Raw genomic sequence first — 21,592 nt, 5'->3', positions numbered from 1 at the left:
CCAAAGATCTGAAACAAGCCACCCAACCACTGGTACCATCCAGACTCGACTATGGGAAAGCAACCCTCACTGGTACAGCAAAATCCCACCTAGCTCCCCTAAAAACTACCCTCAACGCAGCAGCCAGTATAGCAACTGGAATCAGGAAATACAATCACATTTCACCAGCACTTAGGAAACTAAAATGGCTCCCAGTCAAACAGCATGCTAGTTTCAGAACTGCCTGCCTCAAGCACAAAGCCCTACACACAGGAAAATCGGAGTATCTGGCTGCCAAACTCAAGAGGGTTGGCCAGACCAGAAACCTCAGGAGCTCTAACTCCCTACTTCTCATCCCCATGAAAACACGCAAACAAAAAAACGCGGCAACGCGAAACGCGCCCAAAATCTGGAACTCTATCCCAGCAGATATCAGAACTATCTCGTCCTTCACAAAATTAAAAAAAACTCCTTAAAGTCCTCTTTCTCAACTACTCCCTCCCGAATGGCCGCCGTAATGCAAGTTCCGACTCCGTTGCTGTCTGACTTTATATTCACAATGACCTTCCTCAGTTCAACCTAAGACATTGTGCAATCGATGTCACCTCAGGACTCACGTACTACCTCAACATTGCACAGAGCTCTTGAACTTTCCGAACCTCTGTGCTTAACACTGCTCTATTTTTATTTCTATTGCGAAATATGGTTGTAAAGCGCTCCAATACCCCCGGGTCCACCCAGCGCTATATAAAACTCCTTAAATAAATAAATACATACATCATCTATTTTCCTAGACCTGACTCTTATGTAGTGACACCTACTAACCAAACGCCACCACTGTCCTTACTTTATCAGCCTTCCTTTATTATCTCCCATACAAAAATGCCCCCATGGATGAGGAAATTCTGCTCTGCCACAAGTGTCTTTTAATGCAAACCACATAGCTCCCTGTCATAATGACTACTAATATGGGAATCAAATGCAGCTTTAAATTCTTAGATCAAACTGAGAAAAGCTTGCAATGTAAAAAAAAAGTGTAACCCCATCCCAAAACTTTGAGTTGCTAAGTTAATAGCAAACTTTAACATTAGTATTATCACTAAATTCATTAGTACTTTGGAACCTCAGAATGTTAAAAGCTTTTCTTAACCATATGATGAAAATGTGTTATAGAGTATCAAACTCATTCATATATATGTTCTAGGAGTGAAGCCCTCTATAACTACCTAACTTCACCTGAGAGTTTTGGACGTTAAGGGGCTCATTACGATGGAAGACTGGATCTGTCGCCATGGTGGTGGAAACTTGGACCGTCCCCTATGCATGCAGCGGTCCCGCATACCCTATTATGATAGGACTGCTACCACGGTGGTCCTGTTCCGCACTTTTAACATTGTGGCGGTGGCTGCTGACAGCAGCACCGCCGCGATGTCAAAATGAGCATGTTGTGCATTTCACTGCACTATGTCGCGGGCACTACACTGTGCCTGCCACTTGGTGCAGTGAAATGTCGGGGGGTACCATGGGTACCCCCCCAGTGGACCCTCACCTCCCCCAACACAAGGGTGGCCCACAACAGTCACCCAAAACCAAACTCCACCTGCCTTTCAACGGCGGTTGCACCGCCGCAGAAAGGCTGGCTGGAGGCCTCATCATAATTTGGCGGATGGAGCTTGCTAGGCACCGCCACCATTTTGTGGATGCAGACTACTCTGCCGGACAATCGTAACGATTGCCTGTGGCGGTTCCGTGGTGGACGGGCTTTGCCACCGCCGCAGTTGCGGTCTGAATCCCACCGCCATCGTAATATGGTGGTTGGAGAATCGTGGTCCGCAGGGCCGGTGGACCTTACCGCTGGTCTGGCGGTGGCGGTCCTTCAGCCATCATAATGAGCCCCTAATTTCCTACCCTTAGCTCTCCACCCTACACTACCATTTATGAAAGCTACCTTTTCCTGCTCATCTACAGTCCTGTGAGCCTTATGAGCAATTAAACATAGGAGCTGGTAGACTCGGTCCCTACCTTCTCATGTGGTCAAACCACTCCTTCATAAAACTCCCAGCACCACAGCTAATATTCAAGAGTGCTAGGAACCCCCCTTGTTTATTATTCTGAGAGACCCACGTGATTATAGTGCCCAGATTTCTTTGCCATAACTTTCCAATCCACCCCACTGCCTACCTGGGACTGGACTGCAGTGTTGTGGAGTGTATGTGGAGTAGGATGGACAGACATTATTAGGCTTGTATGCTAGCAATTCTTTATTAGCTTATCACCCTCTCTGATAAAAATGTGTCTCTCTTACTGGAGGTTTTTTCCTCCTCTCACTCAGCAGTCCCTGCACAGCCCTGCTTCTGAATGCCAAGTATGGTCAGTATCCTGGCCGCAGACATGTGAGGACTTTGTAATGCAGGACTCTACTGACCTTCTCACAAGAAGAGATCGCTCTCCCCTTAGAGAAAAATGTCATTTCTGACATGACATGGGGAACTGCCTTTCACATCAGATTGACCGATAAGACATTTGTATAGTGCAGGATGAGTCCCTTTTTATTGGAACATCAGAAGAGTGTTTGGTATACAAATTATCATTTTCTAAGTCAGATGGGCCTAGATGTATCAAGCCTTTTGCGATTCGTTAAGGCCGAAATTCGCAGAATTTCGGCCTTAACGAATCGCAAACGGACATTTTGCATCTTTTGGCATGTATGTAAAATTAGCAAAATAAGGAATCGGAAAAAATTGTGATTCCTTATTTTGCTTAAGCATTTAAGGAATCGCAATTATGCGATTCCTTAAATGCCATGTATGAAGCTTTTTAAAATTACGAATTCAGGTTAAGAAATCGCAAATTAACACCAACTTGAGGTTGGTGTTAATTTGCGAAATCCTTTCAAAATTCACAATTTGGCAATTTTGAAGGTGGCATGTGACACACATACATGCCCATAGGGCATGTATGTGCGCCATATGCACACACATGTAAGTTTCAGGGGTGCAGCAGGGTGTCCATGAGACACCCCTGCACCCTTGAAATAATTCTCAAATTGCGATTAGCAAATTGCGAATCGCAATTTAAGAATTATTTCACAATCATTCCTATGGGCCTTCTGACCCATAGGAATGAATGGGAAATTATTCCTTATTTGCGAACTCGCACATTGCAATTTTGCAAATAAGGAATAATAAGAAATCGCAAAAAAATTGTGATTTCCTACATACATCACATTTTGCGATTTCTTAATAGCGATTCGTTAAAAATCGCTATAAGAAATCGCAAAAGGTAATGTTGATACATCGAGGCCTTAGTTCCTTAGAGAAAAAATATCCTTGTCTACTCTGTAGCACATGCCTCATTACAGGGCAGTGACCTCACTTGTATTTTGTATAGTCAGGGGTAATGTTAAATTCCCAGGCAGTTGATCGTATTTATATTTTCTATTGTGAAGGAACATTTTAACCTCACATGCACTATATAGGAGGAGGTCGTTCTTACCAGTCTAAGTAGGCGTGCATAAACTGTACAGATGGAGTTAGGGCACAAGGAGTTAGGTCATTTCAAGACAGGCAAGCTATGATCGATTGAAATCTGTCACTCAAGACTGCTTGTGCAGCTTTCTTGTGAGCTAAGTGAGAGTTACAAGTAGGAATTTGCATTTAAATGATAAATATGCAGCTGTAGCGTACATGTAAGAGCGGTGGGGCCAGGTGGAGGGGGTTTAAAATAAATAATTTGTTTTCCTTTGTCGTGGTTTGTCGAAATCCCCCCCACCACCTCGTCCCACTGCCCTACCTCTCTTACCTGCACGGGCCGCGTCTGGTTTGGTGGTAGGACAGCGCAACAGCGCTCCGTCCTAAAATGTAAAGTATTCTCAGAAGACAAGATTTATTTTATGTGGGCAAACTTTCTTTAGAAGCATCTTATTGAAGATATTGCAGGAGTAGGCACTAGTCCCTAGGAGCAGTTTTTGCTACCCCCGAAGCCGAAAGCCCAAATTCTTTTTTATTCCATGATTGCGTTTGTAAGTTGCACACTAAACCAACGGGGCTCTAGGGCAACAATATTCTTGGAATGTCTTGGTGCTGACAATTATATGCTAGATTAGAAGCTATTCCACAGCATCAGCTTCCACTTTGTGAACGGATACTACCTCCTGTAGGGAGTTAAAATGTGATCAATGGTTTGTGACTGGAACTGAATTCATCAACCATTGACGCATACAGTTGTGTTTTGGAAGGATGAGGCTGATACTGCTTTTCACGCCTCCACTAGCTTTCGTATCATTAAGAGTAGTTTGCAAATCAGGATGGCATTTCTGTCTCTGTGTTTTACAATCTCGAAGCCTGTCATTTCTCCGATGTTGTATTGACTTGTACCAATATTTAAATACAATCAGCCAAAAGTCCGCAGGGCAGGAGAGGTCGTTTATCTCATGTTGATTAAATGGAACGCTAAGGAGGAATAAAGATCAGACTACATAGGCAGACCGAGCAAATATTTATGTTGGCTGGGCGGTTTGAAGCTCAATCTTTTCAATCATTTTGAGGACCATAACTATAACAATTATAGTAATTTTGCAATTTTAGCTATAGTAAAATGTAATTTTAATGAAATCAATTGAGAGCAAATGGTGCACACTTGATTCAGTTATGGAAATTGTAAATTGCTGTGCTTCAAAGGCTTGCAGAGCTGCCACATCCTCTTAGCTAGGGAAGAAATGTGGCATAATGGTCAGAGTTGCTGACTTTGTAACTAGGGAACCAGGGGCATATTAGCAAGAACCTTGTTAAAATTATTGCCGTTTTAGCAGCCCGGAACGGACGCTAAAACGGCGATAATGGGCTTGCTAATATGCGTTATAGAATTCCAATGGAAGCCCAAGTTAGATGTGCAGGACATCTATGCTGGGCTGCTATTGGAATTCTATAACGCATATTAGCAAGCCCATTATCGCCGTTTTAGCGGCAGTTTCCTGCTGCTAAAACAGTTATAATTTTAACCAGGTTCTTGGTAATATGCCCCCAGGTTCGAGTCTTGGGGTGGGCTCACCATCCTACGATTCTGCACTAATCACTTAATTAATCTCTTTGTGCCTTCAAAAAAATGAATATGGAGTGTAAGTGGTGCACATGTAACGCTTTCCAATACCTTTGGGTCGAGTTTGCGCTATAAAAAACTGCCCAAAAAACGAATGCATAAAAAGTCACAAATAAACAAAGCATGGATTATTTGAGGCCTTCAAATCCAGACTACATAACACATAAAACCGTGATTTCGTACACTACACACAGTCTATCAGCTAGATTAATCAAAGAGCCGTTTTGCGAGTCCTTAATAGCGATTATTAAGGAATCGCTATTAGGGACTTGTTAACGGGATTCATGTAGGAATCGCTAAATAAATTGCGATTCCTACACATTCCTTATTTGCGATTAGCAATTTGCTAATCACAAATAAGATAGTGATTTCAAGGGTGCCAGGGGTGTCCAAAGGACACCCTGTAGCACCCCTGAAATGCAAATTTACACAGGTGTTGCGCACACACATGTCCAAAGGACATGTGTGTGTGTAACATGCAACAGAGAAAAAAGCACTGAAGTGCATTTTTCTATTTTTTCGCTATTTGCCACGAAGTCAGACTTCGTGGTAAATAGCGGCCAAATAATGCGAATTCGCTATTTAAAATTGGATAATGAATTGCATTTAAGGAATCTCTAATAGAGATTCCTTAAATGCAATTCGTCGCAAATATGCGATTTCGAAAATAGCCATTTTTGCATTTGGGATGATGAATCCCAAATGCAAAAATTGCGCTCGCAAAGGGCCAGATTTTCAGAATGTGGCCCTTTGCGATCGCAATTTCCTTTCCTGAATCTAGCTGTATATCACTGAAAGGAGTTTGGCCAAATTAGTAGAGAAAATAGGGAACAATAATACAACTGTCATGTGATAGAGTTAGGAATCAGAATACATTTAGACTTTTTATAACCGCAGCTAAGTGTATACCTCTAATTGAGTGAATTATTGATGCATTTACTTCATATGACATGCGTAGTATGAAAGAGGTAGAGGAAAATAATAAAAACAAAACAACATAATTTAAGTCTACAAGTACTTAACACATTTGAGAATTTGCACTGTAAAAACTAAGGGACATATTTACACGGCGTTATCGCCACCAGAATGCCACTTTTTTCATATTCTGGTGGCGATAACCCCTTTGCCTTATTTATCAGATGGCGTTAAGCCACGTAACGTGGCTTAATGCCACCTTGTAAATAATGCCCCTATTCACGCAGCACTTAGCATGATAGGGGGGGGCAATGGATGTTGTAGTGGCTGTACTGCCGCAACACACATTGCTTTTTGACGCTGCCCCCTATTTACAAGCCTGGCGTACATATGGGGCAGCACCAAAAATAAGACCAGGGAAAACCTGGTCTTATACTGGCACAACGAGGAGAAATCATACATTATTTATGCATACACTATGGTGCCAGAGTGCCTGCACTAAGGCAAAAGCGGGGGTTTGCCATATTATTGCAAATACAGTGCATCCCTGTATTTTCAGAAAGTTAGAACGTGGTGTAACACTACGCTCCAAATTTCTTTTCTGAAAATGATCATAAGTTTCAAATGTCCCAGGTTACTTGCTTTGTTGCTTTGCTTTGTTTATGTGATTTGTGTAACAACTAATATCAGCTAACTACTGTTGAAGTCATCGCCCTGTAGCTAAATTCTGATACGGAAGCATGATATGTGTTATACCTGTTAGCCTTAGGGTGGTCTTCCCCCAAAAGTTTTGCCTTCCTCCTCCATTTTTGCTGATCTTGTTTTTGCTGGCCTAAGGACTTTGCACACTGTTCTACTGCCAACTACTGCTAAAGTGTTTGTGCTCTTCCTACTAAACATGGTAACACTGGTTCATTCCTAATTAGAATATTTCATTTACATATAGGTTCCTAGTAAGGTGGAACTAATGTACCCAGGGCATGCAAATTAAATACTACTAGAGGGCCTGCAGCACTGATTGTGTCACCAACTTAAGTAGCACTTTAAACATGTATCAGCCCTGCCATGGCAGCCTGCGTGTGCCATTTTAACTTCAATTTTGACATGGCACAGTTAACCCTTATGTCAGGTCCAACCCTAGAAGTCTCCCCTAGGGTAGGACTTGGACATCCCAGTGGGTGGTTGCAATGTATATATAATGTAGGACATGTTGGTTTATGTTTGACATGTCCTGAGAGTGAAAAAGCCTTAAATTCGTTTTTTCCCTACTGCAAGGCCTACCTCTCCCATGTGATAACATTGGAGTTACCTTATTACAGTTTAATTTCCAAATGGGAATAGGTGCCCAGTTCATGTTTGGTGTCTCTAAAATCCTAATTAAAAATCCTAACTTATGGTGAAGTCAAATTTTAAATTACAGTTTTGAAAATTACATTTTTAGGGGGATATTATGTTCCTGCTTTAGCTATTTAGTGCCTGTAGCCTGTCTTTGGTCACATGACTGGGTGTAGCTGACAGGTGTGCTTTGTGTATTCCTCCTAGGCAGCCACGCACAATAGAGAGCTAAGGTGTGCCTGGATGGGCCATCATTTGCCGGATGGGAGTAGAAGCTGGGCACAGCCCCACTAACACCTGAATATGCTGGGTCCTGCTCCTTTTGTGGTACTTTACACATTGCCTCTGAGTTAAGCCTGACTATTCTGTACTAAACTACCTAAGAGGTGAGCATGGGTTAATTTAGCGTTTGCTTGTGACTTCACCCTGGCAGGAATTGTGGTTGCTGCTTGAGAAGGGTTTTACTGCCTCAACCAGTAACCCAATTTCTTACAATATACCGTATATTTAGTTCCAACAGTTGCATTCATACAACAAAGAAAGCTCAATTATCTTTTGTTTTACTATAGACTGACCAAAGGCCAGCTACAACTCATGCCTTTCCCATACCAGCTGCTTTCTGTTGGCTACTCAAAGTAGTTTTGTTAGTTATCTGAAAATCTGGATGTAAAATATGATACTAGTTTACCTTGAGAGTGAACAATTCAGACCTAACTAATGATTTCTTTGAAAGCCCAAGCTAGCCACATTTTGCATTCCTTCACTGTTAGGAAGTAAGTTAGTGGTAGATGTTATATATCCTCTCCTACAATTCCTACTGTCAAGCTAAACAGAGGGATATGACTATTTTGATTAAAATACTCCAAATGTTAATTGTCCATGCTAATACATGTTGTAATTCATCATTTTTGCTTTGTTGTTCTCCATGTCACTATTTAAAGTTTCATGTATGACAATCTATTTATGTTGCATCTGATATATCTGCAATGACTACCTACACGGACTCTAGGCACTCTTCTCATCATTTTTTAATGAAGACATGATCATGTATGAGTCTTTTTAGGACTTTCCTTGCTGGAGAGCTGGTATTTGCCATTGTGTGGTTGAAGGCTTCTCTTATAAACAGCCCCCCTAATAGATCAGATGCTTCTTTTTATGACTGGTCTCACAAATACAGTAACAGTGGTGAAATGTACCACATGATATTGGCTTTTTGAGTTATTATTCCACCAGCTATGGAGTGTGTCCATTGGAATGCATGAAGGACTACTTTAGATCCCGAAAGCATACAGACTAACAACACATTAAATTCATACGCAGATTGTATAGACAAAGCCTTCTTTTTTGTTTTGCTTTTTTCACTGTAAAGTATGTTGTTATGTTTTTATCACCAATTTTGTGGGATTCACACATACATCTACACCTTCACATGGACACACACATGCAAGGGTGCACAATCCAGCTGCTTAAAACAAAACAAGCACAGGAAAAACTGAAAGGTCTGGCTTTAATGTGGTTAACGGCTGAGACATATGCATGCACAAATGCAGTTTGCATGCATTGGCTTATTAAAGCCAGCCCTACTGGCTTTGACAATGCTTGTTTTATTTTCTTTCAGCACTCCATGTGAACGCATTATTGTTCATGCTCACTCCACCATCCACTCACTACCAAATATGTATTCTCTATGTTTTCCCAGTGATTTGGAAAATACATTTAAAGCAAGTTTCTTTGTTGAACAGTCTGATATTTTATTTTTATTTTGCAGTTTCATTTAGCGCTCCGGTGCACACAAACATATTATGGTGCTTTACATTTGAACAAAGTAGGTACATTGCTACATAAGAACCAAAGGCTAAGGCTTAAGTACGTTAGAAGGATATATGTACCTCCCTCCATGGTCAACCCTTCTTATTACCTTCCTTTTCACTTCCTTCTAATAATCAGTCACAATTACTTGTGGATTAAAAAGGAAGGCTATCATGACACATATGCCTATCTATATGAACAAGCTTGGACTCTTTGGGTAACTTTTGTTTAATAGCAAAGCTCCTCTTAGCCTCCTCTCCTCGACCTCTCTATTCTCTATACAGTGAGAAAGCTAACAAATATGCCGTCAACCAGCCCTAAACAGAGGACCTGTGATTGGAAATATAGGGTCCTGCCATTAAAACAAAACCACCATTGGGAATCACACTCCTGCCTTACGTCACTGCTTGCCTATTGCTTGGATGGGTGTAATTGTATTGCTATTATGGTAAGCTTTATGTTATTAAATTAATTCATTTCAATCTGTTCAGTCTAAATCTGATCAGAAATCAGGTGTACCAGTGTATTTGGTTTAGAAGTGAATGTGTGATACATAGGTTAATCATTGGTTAAATAGCAAAGCAGAAAATGAAAAAAATGCTCATGTTCCCTAGAGGAAAGAAAGGAAGGGGGAGGCATGGTTTCGCTGAAGATAAAGAGTGCCTGAGCCAGAGTATTGTGCCGGCATAGTCAGCAGGACTGTTTATGTTGCCCTCACACTTCCCCTAGAGGATGTCATGCTTCATCATAGTGCAGTGCTCCTCGTTGGGCCTATGCTGCAATGCCCAACAAGCCCCCCAAAGGTTCAATTTGGAAGAGATCTTTTTTGGAGGCTGTCTTATGATGAGTGCTGGTGAGGTGACTCTTGACGTGAAGTTGGGTGTAGATAAAGGGATAAAACAGGTAAGGGAGATCGTGCACTATACTTTAATGAGGGGATTGCCATTCCAGGGATAAAAACCTCTGGTAGGTGAGTGCTACCTCAGGGTTTGAAAGGAACCCAGGTAGTCTAAGTGTTGAGATACTTTTGGCCAGTTCTAATTTGGCGCTTATACCCTCCCCTGAAATTGCGTGTTCTAAATATGTCACAGTCGTAACCCCAAACCCGCATTTGTTTTTCTTCAATGTCAGACCAGCGGACTGGAATTTTTCCAACACTTATCTAACAATTCCATCATGATTTGCCTTATTCATCAAATACACCACAATATCATCCTAAAGAATAGTACTTGTGGGATCACTGCCAACACCCTTGTCGTCACTCTCTAAAAACAGGCATCTGCAGATGCCAACCCAAAAGGCACCCTCAAGAATCGGTAGGCCCCCAAATACTTCACAAATGAATTGAGATGCCGTGACTTGACATGCCATGAGATCTAATGGCATGCCAAGGCTAAATCCATGGTGGTGAACATCTTGGCCCTCTTCAGAACTAATAACATCTCAGATATGTTGGGAAGTGGTTAGCGATCAAACTAAATATGCTTGTTGAGTCCCCTAAGATCCAAACACTCCCCACCATCTTTTAGAGTCAATGCCACCGGAGCAAGGCATTCCGAGGACTCAATCTCTACAAAGGTGCCTACACTCAAAAGCCATCATCATATATGGTACCTATCTAACCTTGTGCACACGTGGTACAGCGTCCTTCTTCAACAGAATCTTGTGTTCAAACCCGTGTTACAGACCCAAATCATCACAAAATACTGTGGGAAACTCTCCAACAATATAATACTAATTTCCATAGTTTACCATCAACAGAATTGGTTCAGAAGAATTGGGTCTGAGCTCGATACCCCTATCCCCTTGATGACGTCAGCCCATTAAATTGTCCTCATGTTTAGCCACATACACTTTGCCCAAAGTTTCTCTGTCGCGGAATTAAATTTTCATTACTGTGTAACTCAACATGTCAACCTTGGACCCACCACATCTAAAAGTATTAATAACTTAAGGCAACAATTTATTTATCTTTGCCCCGCAAAGTGCTCACACCAATGTTAGTCTCCAACCATGGTGCATGGAGAGCCTGAGTCCATTAAAACCTTCAGCGTCTTGCTCCTCAATTTCCATCACATCTTCAGGCATTTTCAGACAATCACCATCAATCACACTATCATCTGTTACATTTAAGACTGCTTTGTTTCCTACCTCTCGTGTCTCCTCATTCACTTTTCCACTCTTACAAACTCTCACATAGTGTCCTTTTTCCCACATCTCTTGCACAACGTATTCCTGGCATCATAATTTAAGCTATTAGAAAGGTGTGTAGTGCTACCACGCCTATAACACTTTAAATCCTTACAATCTGGACTAACTTCAGAGGTCATAACACCAGTTTTATGATTCCTTCTATCTGATTCATTACTCTTTCTAGACACCTCATTGGCTGCAGCTGCATCAATAAAACATATATGTTCCGCTGGCATTGTTTCACAAAACTTTCACCCACGTAGAAGAGTTCTACATGACCTCCACGATTACTGTTCCTTCCTTAAAGTTTGGGTCTTTGGCTAAGAGGTTTTCTTGTGTCCTGTGATCATTGGTGCACCTAACCAAATGTTCTCTAATGAGAGAATCAGTCAGGTCTCCAAACTCACATGTGCAAGAAAGTGCTCTTAACCGCTCCCATGCTTGTGACCGAACCGTTCCGTCACGAGCCTCGGGTGGGCTGTGCTGGTGACGGAACGGTTTTTTCACGGCCCGCTCGCCGCGCCTGCCCGGGCGAATTCCGCGCCTGCGCTGACGTTCTGAAGAGCGGGCGGGGCCGTGACGGAACCGTTCCGTCACAAGCACAGCTCACCCGCGGGCCATGACAGAGTGGTTCCGTCACGAGCACAGGAGCACCGCGCGGCCCCGCCTCCCCCTTAGCGCTGCGGCGGAATAGCCGCCGCAGCGAAGGGGTTAAGGGTGCTGAGTAATTCCTAACTTTCTCTGTTTTGCCTTCTGATCTTGTAAAAGCTTAGGCATCTGAAGAACACTATTCATCTTGGTGCCAAAATGTTTCTCCAACAACTTTATAGATATCTCAAATTGATCTCTAGGTTACCCATCCACTGGAACCTACAGGCAATTCCTCTAGACTATCATATATATTCATTCCCTCCAAGACAAGGTTGTGTAACAAAACAGCTGGCTTCCTGGTTGTGGAAAGTCGTTCTCCCCCTATAAGTGACCAAAATAAAAATTAAGTAACTTCCTTGATTGCTTCCACTGGAGTATTGGATCTCCCTTTTCAGACAGAAACGCTGGTGGTTGAGACATATTTGTGGCAGCCATAATCCAAGAAAGAGGAGGATGCCCTAGAAATTATAGTCACTGCAATCGATGCTGACAAAAGTTATTGAATAAGTAACTTACCAGAAACAAAAGAAGAATACAAAAATATAATATTAATGTCAAATCTCACAGGGACGATTCAATGAAGATAGTTAGGATTTCATGCAAAGTATACCGACACGTATACCTATGCTGCCCGAGCCATCTCAACACTTCATACCAACAGAATGGTTCCGACCAAACATGGACTGTAAAGTTCTCCTAATCCAAAATGTAAAATGTCAACAAGCAGCATGGCAGTGTGAAACATCAACATTGAAGAGGTTCCAGGTGAGCAACAAAGATTCACCAGCAAAATCCGGGAGAATCGCTTCAACAAACTTGAGCTCGATAAGATATTTTAGACACGCTCGAACAGCGTTGAGTTTGGTTTAAGGGTTTAAACTGTTGGCCCCCCATACCCTTTAGAGTACTTAAAAACAAGTACATATTTGATGATACTTGCCCCACTTTTTTAGCAGATTTGCTCCGATGTCTCCAAATACAAAAAATTCCAAGCAGCTTTTCTCACATTTCTTCACTAAAGCCTCCATAGTGCCACAAAAGAACTTGAAGTTCTTTCGAAGTTGGTAATAGCAAGTGTAGCGTCCAGCTACAATGAAAGACAGACGCTTGGGGTAATCAATACACAGAGCTTTATTCAACGTGTCTTTCCCTGTCCCCTGTCCCTACTCTAACTGGCCATATCCTGCCTCTACTCCTCCTCTTCCTCTCGCCCCCTAGCTCCTCCCACGCCCAACTACTAGTGTGTTAACATCATAACATCTCCCCCTTTTGTAACAGAAACAAACAGAACATACTGACTTCTTAGTCCATCTCCACGATCAGTCTCTTGGGTGGACGTATGTCCCGATGAGGTCGTGGTGACCTGGCTCTCGGACCATCAGTGCTCACTGCATCAGTGATTGGAGCAATGTTCTCTTGACCATTTGGTTGGGTTTCCCCAGCTTGGGGATTGTTTAGGTCACTCATCATGGTTCTCGAGGTGTCTATTGGCAGTTTCTTGAAGTGCGAGATATTTCTCGTAACTCGCCGCTGCTCAGACTCCGCAGTTACCATAGTCCCTTTTCTTCGGGTGACCACCAGTGGTTCATCCTTGAATGGACAGTCAGTCTTTTTCTGCATCTCCTGCTTGACGATAACATTGTCTCCTTCACTTAACGATAATGACCGTGCTCTCCTCCGGTTGTCGGCATAGTCCTTCATTTTCCTTTTGTTGCGCTCATCAGTGGCTCTCATCTCCCGCGAGTCCATCTCAGACAATGACGCTTCCAGGGCTCCATCCCACGTGGGAATGCGATTCCTCATGGGACGTCCCAGCATGAGGGTCGCCGGGCATTGGCCAGTCGTGGCATGAGGAGTTGTACGATAAGCTCGAAGAACTTCATTGAGTGCTGTTTGTAAGTCTTTCCCTTCCACGGTGGCATGTTGGAAGGTCTTTTTAAGAGTGGCCATGAACCTCTCAATTGTCCCATTGGCCTGTGGCCAGAGAGGCGTGATCCTGCGGTGATGAAAGTCAAGGTGTTTCGCAAAGGCAGCAAAGTCGTTTCCGTTGAAAGGGGGCCCGTTGTCTGATTTGACGACCTTGGGAACTCCCCATGCTGCAAAGACTTCATCAAGAATTTTGAGAGTACTGGCAGCGTTCGTGGACGACACAAAACAGGCAATGGGGTACCTGGAATACTCATCAATGATGGCCAGCACATATTTGCCAGACGATAAAGGTCCATAAAAGTCTATGGCGATCTCTTGCCATACGCCACCAGGCAGGTTGGTCATGTGTAAAGGAGCGGGAGGATCACTCTTGCTGGTGAGTTGGCAGAGATGACAATCTTTCAAGGTGGCTTCCACTAGTTGATCAAGGAACGGGAACCACACTCGCTCCCTTAGTGCTCGTTTGGTCGATACGATACCTCGATGTCCTTCATGTGCAAGGGCGACCACTCCCTGTCTTAGTTGAGTAGGAATCACGACCCTCTGATCACGCAGCAATATACCATCAGTCGTGACGGAGAGCTCACCACTCACATGTCTGAAGGCTTGTAGTTCACGTTGAGTCGATGAATCGGTTTCACCGTCCTGAGGGTCATGTCTCCATCGATTGTTGCGGATTTTGTGAAGGACTCTCTGCAATATGACGTCCTGAGCTGTCATCTCCCGAATGGTCTCCATAGGGATAGCTGGAGGAAGAGCTTGATCTGTTACAAAGTGAATTTACTCTTCCGCAATGGAGGATCTGGAAGCTGATGATGGGAGAGGATGCCGGGACATGTAATCCGCTGGATTTTCAGACTTCCCTGGTTTGTGAAGTATGGTGAAGGTATATTCCTGCAACCGTAGACCCCACCTTTCAATCCTTGGGGGCATTTTGGATCTTGGATTGCCATAGATGGTGATGAGGGCTTGATGATCTGTGATTAACGTGAAATGCTTCCCGTAGATAAAAACATGAAAATGTTCACATGCCCATACCACGGCTAGGCTTTCTTTTTCAGGTTGGGAGTAGGCTCGTTCCGGCTCAGTCAGACTGCGACTCGCGTAGGCAATGATGCGGCGTTGATCCGAGTCATTTTCATATTGTGCCAGAATTGCTCCTAGTCCCACCGGACTCGCATCGACAGTTATTTCAGTTTTCCGTTTCGGGTTGAAGTATGACAAGTGATTTGCAGATTCTACCGCTTTCTTGATTTCCTTGAACGCCTGCTCACATTGGGGAGTCCATTCAAACGATTGACCCTGCTTGGTTAGCATGCGGAGGGGGTGGCTGATAGTAGCGTAGTCTTTCATGTAGCGAGCACAATAGCTGGCCATTCCCAGGAACGATCTGAGATCGCTGACGTCTTGGGGACTCTTGGTGTTGTTTAGAGTCATGATTTTGTCGGGATCAGGTTTCATGCCAGCACCCGAGAAGATGTGACCGAAAAATTTCAGCGTAGCCTGGTGAAACTCGCATTTCTCTTTGTTCAAAGTCAAGTTGGCTGCTACTAAGGCATGGCAGACACGATTAAGTGCAATGTCGTGTTCTCTGACATCAGAACCATAGACAAGAATGTCATCGCTATAGTTGAGCGTGTTTGGAATATTTTGGATGACTTGCCGGATCATTTCCTGAAAAATCTCGGCTGCCGAGGACACACCGAAGCTCAGTCTTTTGTATCTGAACAACCCCATGTGAGTTGCAAAAGTAGTGATGTACCTAGACCCCACTTCCAATTCCAGTTGATGATAACCTTTGTTCAAATCCAATTTGGAAAACACAGTGGCTCCGTTCAATGCTGCGATCATGTCGCTCAAGTGTGGCCCCGGGTGCCGCTCTCGTTCTATTGCAGTGTTGGGCAACCGCATGTCCACACAGAGCCTGACTTTGTTGGCCGTGCCCTTTTTGGGAACAATGACGACTGGCGAAACCCATGGAGTCGGGCCATCAGTGCGTTCGATGATGTCCGCAGCCAATAGATCTTGGAGTTCTTCCTCCACAGCGGCCTGTAGGTGAAATGGTACTCGCCGAGGGTGTTGGGCTACAGGCCTGACTTGTTCGTTGATATGAAGCCGTACTTGACAGTCTCTCAACTTGCCCAAACCTTGAAACAACCTGGGAAATAGGCGGGTCACATCTCGGATGTCGCTGACTTTGAAGAGGATTTCCACCAGGTGGAGTCGTTCAGCAGTTGGTAGACTCAGAAGGCAGTCTGCTTCAGGGCCCTTGATGACATGGATGACTGCCGATATGGTTGTGCCGTCGTGTGTAAGTGTCGTAGAGAATTTCCCTAGACAAGGAAGGGGCTTCTTAGCCATCCACGTGTAGACTCTCACAGGTGCAAATGTCAAGGGGGGTCGCGGACTCATTCTCTCGTATTCAGTACTTGGAATGTAATTTAGAGAGGCACCAGAGTCTAGTACAAACTTTGAGTCGTGATTTCCGACTTTGATGTCTAGCCGAGGGTATCTCTTAAGTTGGTCCGGGTCTGCTGCCAGATTCAAGTATTCAATTGTATAAACAGAGTCTCGGGATGAGGGTCTGGATTCTCTGGACGGCGACCTCCTCTCCCACCGAGACCGACGTGACTCTCTGCTGGAGTGTGACGATTCAGGGGACCGCTCCGTCTGATCTTGGACAGCTCGCGCATGATGTCTTCGGGTGTCAGACCGCGACACTCTTGGAGCTCTGCTTCGGGTGTCAGATCGTGTAGCACCCGAGTGGCCACTTCGTTGCTCTTTGTGGTACTCCCCGCACATCGCTTCGAAATGGTTAGTGCGACCACATTTTCGACATCTCTGGCCCGAGGCCGGGCAACTGCCCGCATGAGGGAAGTCATACCCACATCGGTAGCACTTTCTCACTCTTTCCTGTCGTCTCTCCTTCTTCCATGGTTCTTGACGTTGATAGCTTGATTGCTCTTGACGTGACGATGCGTGCGACCTCCATTGTTTGTCTCTGGAGTGTCTTCGACTGTCATTCCGGGCGTGTACACGTCGTGCCTGTTCAGTACTCCCTTTGTTTTCCGTTTCCATGACGGCGGCGTACTTCTCTGCCTGGTCATACGCTCGTGTCATCTCCTCTATTTCGTCCAATTCATGTGGTTTTCTCAGCAGTCGCCTCCTAAGTTGATCCGAGTGACATCCATCTATTATTTGGGATTTGATAGCAGCGTCCGTGGAGAAAGAATCGAATTCACAGTACTTGGCTAGTCTCCGCAGACGCACCATGAAAGCACTCATGGGCTCATCCTTCCCTTGCCTGGCGGAGTGAAAGGTGTGTCGCTCATAGTCTACATTTCTCTTGTGAAGAAACTTTTTGTTCAGGACCCCACACGCTTTAGTATAAGTGTCTACGTCGGTCGCAGGCAGGTCTTTGAGTATCTTGACTATCTCTCGCCCCGCCAAGTTGCGCAGGATAACCAGTTTCTTTGCCTCATCAGTGACGTCTGAACCTACAATATAGTCTTCAAACTCTTCCAGCCACTCTTGCCATTTGGGGCCCATGCTTCCTTCCGTTGTTACCTTGAGAGGGGCGGGTGCTCGCAAAAGCGATCCACTGGGTGGAAGTTGAGCGTCTTCGTCTGCCATTCTGCAGCGATCTCACTTGTTGTATTGCCACTGCTGGGTCCCTGTGGTCGCCAATGCTTGTTTGCTTTATCAGTGCTAGGTTCTTGTAGTCGTCAATGCTTGTTTATTTTCCAAGGCTAGTTTCTTGTAGTCGCTAATAGCCGGTGTTTGTTTCTCGTAGTCGCTAATGCTTGTTTATTTTGCCAAGACTTGTTTCTTGCAGTCGCCAGTGCTTATCTATTTTGCCAAGGTTTGTCTCTTGTAGTCGTCAGTGCTTGTTTGTTTTGCCAATGCTTGTTTCTTGTAGTCGCCAGTGCTTGTTTGTTTTGCCAATGCTTGTTGCTTGTAGTCGCCAGTGCTTGTTTGTTTTGCCAATGCTTGTTTCTTGTAGTCGCCAATGCTTGTTTATTTTGCCAATGCTTGTTTCTTGTAGTCGCCAGTGCTTGTTTGTTTTGCCAATGCTTGTTGCTTGTGGTCGCCAGTGCTTGTTTGTTTTGCCAATGCTTGTTTCTTGTAGTCGCCAATGCTTGTTTATTGTGCCAATGCTTGTTTATTGTGCCAATGCTTGTTTTCTCACCAGCGCCTGACTTCAAGATGGCCGCCGCTCCTGCAGGCACTCACGAGGCTGGCTCTCCAGACTCATTCACTCTGGGGCACTCAGGACTCACCGGCGGTCGGCTTCTGGGGCAGCTCACACCAGGATTTCTTCTCCCACCATCACCACGGACACCAGGTGAGATCGGGGTGGGCTCCCGACTTGCCTCAGCAGTCCCGTGTTCTTCCGCCGATGGCCTCCTAAACTCGGCGACAGCGCGCCAAAGCTTCCCCGGGGCAGCGCTCTTCTCCACGGCGATTTTCGCCACGACAGGGCTCTAGGCAGAGTCGGAGTGGGCTCCCGACTTCTGTTCTTTCAGGGCTCACCAACTCTCACGCGTCACGCGTGATTCGCGTTTTGGCGCCGACGGGCGCTTTACTTCTTAGGCGCTCCTGACTTTCTTTCTCGAGCTGCTCGGGACAGGACACTCCTGCAGGCTTGCAGGCTTCAGTGGGTGGCAGGCACACCGATCCCACCCTCGTCGCCAGTTGTAGCGTCCAGCTACAATGAAAGACAGACGCTTGGGGTAATCAATACACAGAGCTTTATTCAACGTGTCTTTCCCTGTCCCCTGTCCCTACTCTAACTGGCCATATCCTGCCTCTACTCCTCCTCTTCCTCTCGCCCCCTAGCTCCTCCCACGCCCAACTACTAGTGTGTTAACATCATAACATCAAGTTCAGTGGTTTCCAATTTAAGGTCGCTTCCAAAGAAGTGGGTAATCGATTCAAAGTAGTTTTTGTATGTTTATATATTTTTCTGTAACCTTAGAAGGGTGTTGTGTTATCAATACTTTACATACTGTTTTAACATATGAAGGTTTTCGATGTATTTACTTATTTATTTTTTTCTTCTAATAAAACGTATCTTTTTATTGCTGTGCTTTTATGGTTTTTTGTCTGAAACCGCATAAAGCTTATTGGTATTGAACAGATCAGTGAAACATGTTTGAAAATGTTGTGAGTTAATACGTGTATTTGACTGAAATCTACGATATCCAACAATCTAATAGGGCTTGCTTTTTCTTTTCTACTTACACTAAATATGACCATTTCTGATGCATAGATGCTCGGTGTTCCTCATACTGTGGCTCCACAACAAAGTATATGTAAATCAATGACATAAGGTGTACTACAACCCAAACTTTCCCCCATAATGTACTACAAAGTTACATATTGGGAACAAACTAACATTTGTGTTTATAGTTACAATGGCACATATTGTCATCATGAATATTGTGTGTGTGTTGTAGTAGTTATGCAATTTTGTTAATTAGAAATAATTATTTAAAATACTTATTTCACTAAAGTTTCAGATTCAAATCAGGAGGTTTTAATTTTATTGACAACGAGTCAAGCTAGCTAGGTAGCTAGATAGCTAGGATAGAACTCGGTTTGCACTGGAAGGGTCTCCCCTGGTTGCAAACCGTTGGCCTGGTGGTCTGTCCACCACTAGAGTGCCTGGTCATACTGAGGAGCGTCCAATTCAAATTAGGACTGGTCACTGTCTCTAAATTGTGCTGCCGGAACCATCATGTGAGGCATGTAAATCCTAGGAAAGAAAACTCCCTGCACTTCAGGGCCATGTGTTTTTTGTTTTTCAGGAACAAACCCCAACGACAGTTTGTTTCTGGAAAACGATATACTTTGCGCAGCAGATGCATAGAGCTCACACTGGCAAATTTCACAGCCTCCATTGCTACAAAGCTTGTGCACTTAGGGTCAAAGAGCAGGGGCAGCTCCAACGTGTCACCTGGACTCTTCTCAAAGGCAACAGGTCCAGGGATGTGCGGAGGGCAGAAGGTGGGACCAGTAGGCGGCAAATCAGCACGGCCTCAGCCCATGCAGGTAAGAGCGATGGGGCGGGGAGCCCAGTGGGGGGATTTCAACAGACAATGATAAGGGAAAATGAATTATTTATTTAACTTTCCCTCATCATTATTGGTTGAAATTGCCTCCCCTCCCCCCTCTCCACCCCCACAGCTCTTACCTCTTACCTGCACGGACCGCGGCTTGATAAGCAGGACATTACGAGAAACAGAAAACTGCAAAAAAAGAGACAACCTGGACAGAAGCTTTCTCTGTCTACTCTCCAGGAGGGTGAAAATACGAACGATTCGTGTTCCAGCAGCGGTCCTTGGGCCTTATTGGCCCTCTTCCGAGTCCAGTACTTTTTTTTTGGTCAGTCCTGGTGTCCCATCAACTTCCCAGCATTGCACCTTCCGCCAACGCCCCCAGCATGCCCGCTGCAATCGTGGATAACACCCAAGTTATCTGCGAGGTGTGGGCTGCCAACTTGGAAGACGAAATGAGGAAAATCCGAGAGATGGTGCGCACGTTCAGCTACATTGCCATGGATGCAGAGTTTCCTGGGGTGGTGGTGAGGCCGATCGGTGAATTCCGCAGCACCATTGACTATCAGTATCAGCTTCTGTTCTGTAACGTGGACTTGCTTAAAATCATCCAGCTCGGTCTGACTTTCATGAATGAGAAGGGAGAGTATCCACCAGGGACCAACACCTGGCAGTTCAACTTCAGGTTTAACCTCACTGAGGATATGTACTCTCAGGATTACATCGACCTTCTAGCTAATTCGGGGCTGCAATTCCAGAAGCATGAAGAAGAGGGAATTGACACTTTGCGGTTTACTGAACTCCTTATGACCTCTGGAGTCGTTCTCTGTGACAATGTCAAGTGGCTGTCCTTTCATAGCGGCTATGATTTTGGCTACATGGTGAAACTGCTGACTGACTCTCGCTTGCCCGAAGAAGAGCACTAGTTCTTCCATATTCTGAATCTCTTCTTTCCATCCATCTACGATGTCAAGTATCAGTTTAACATCACCTAAACCCAGTTTTGGGCGAGCAGTGGGTGGCCTATTCATTGGGATTAAGATCTTGGCAGGTGGTATAATTAGAGATCTGCAGAGTGATAACCTTAATATTCAAATTCTTGAATACAAGTTAAAGTCAAAGACCACGATTTATTTAATCAATTTTTATAATAATGATTTTTATTATGTACCGAATAAGAATTTTTTGGCATTATCAAAGGTTTTACGTAAATTGGAATGTTTCTTATCAGTAGACACAGAGTCAGGAATTCTAATAGGGGGTGATTTCAATGCGAAACTAACAAAGAGTCATGGGTCTGAGAATCAGACCTACCAAGATTTAGCAGAACGCAGGGGTATTGAATTGTCTAATATATTAACTGAATTCGAACTTGCTGACGCTATGAGAGCAGGGGATAATCCTAGCTCCCCTTACGCCCCCATGTTTATAAGCAGGGATAGCAGCTCCACTATTGATTATGTATTTATGTCAGCACTGCTAACAGACTGTATAGTAAAAACTTCTGTAGTAGTAACATCTTTCAGTGATCATAACCCATTAATTGTAATTCTGAATCTTGCACCTAGTCCGATTTTTATGAATTTAAATGGTGCAAGGGACATAACACCGTCAATTGACGGCCT

At 44.3% G+C, this 21,592-nt stretch overlaps 1 pseudogene; it reads left to right on the top strand.

Moving 5' to 3' along the window:
- The first annotated feature begins 20,300 nt into the window (after nucleotides 1-20,300).
- Nucleotides 20,301-20,939, top strand: LOC147707143 (CCR4-NOT transcription complex subunit 8 pseudogene; annotated as a pseudogene).
- Nucleotides 20,940-21,592: the final 653 nt, after the last annotated feature.

Source organism: Lissotriton vulgaris, chromosome 6 (assembly GCF_964263255.1).
Source record: "Lissotriton vulgaris chromosome 6, aLisVul1.2, whole genome shotgun sequence".
In the NCBI taxonomy this organism is placed as follows: Eukaryota; Metazoa; Chordata; class Amphibia; order Caudata; family Salamandridae; genus Lissotriton; species Lissotriton vulgaris.
Note: the sequence above shows the minus strand (reverse complement) of the source record. Positions and strands in the feature narration are given on the sequence as shown.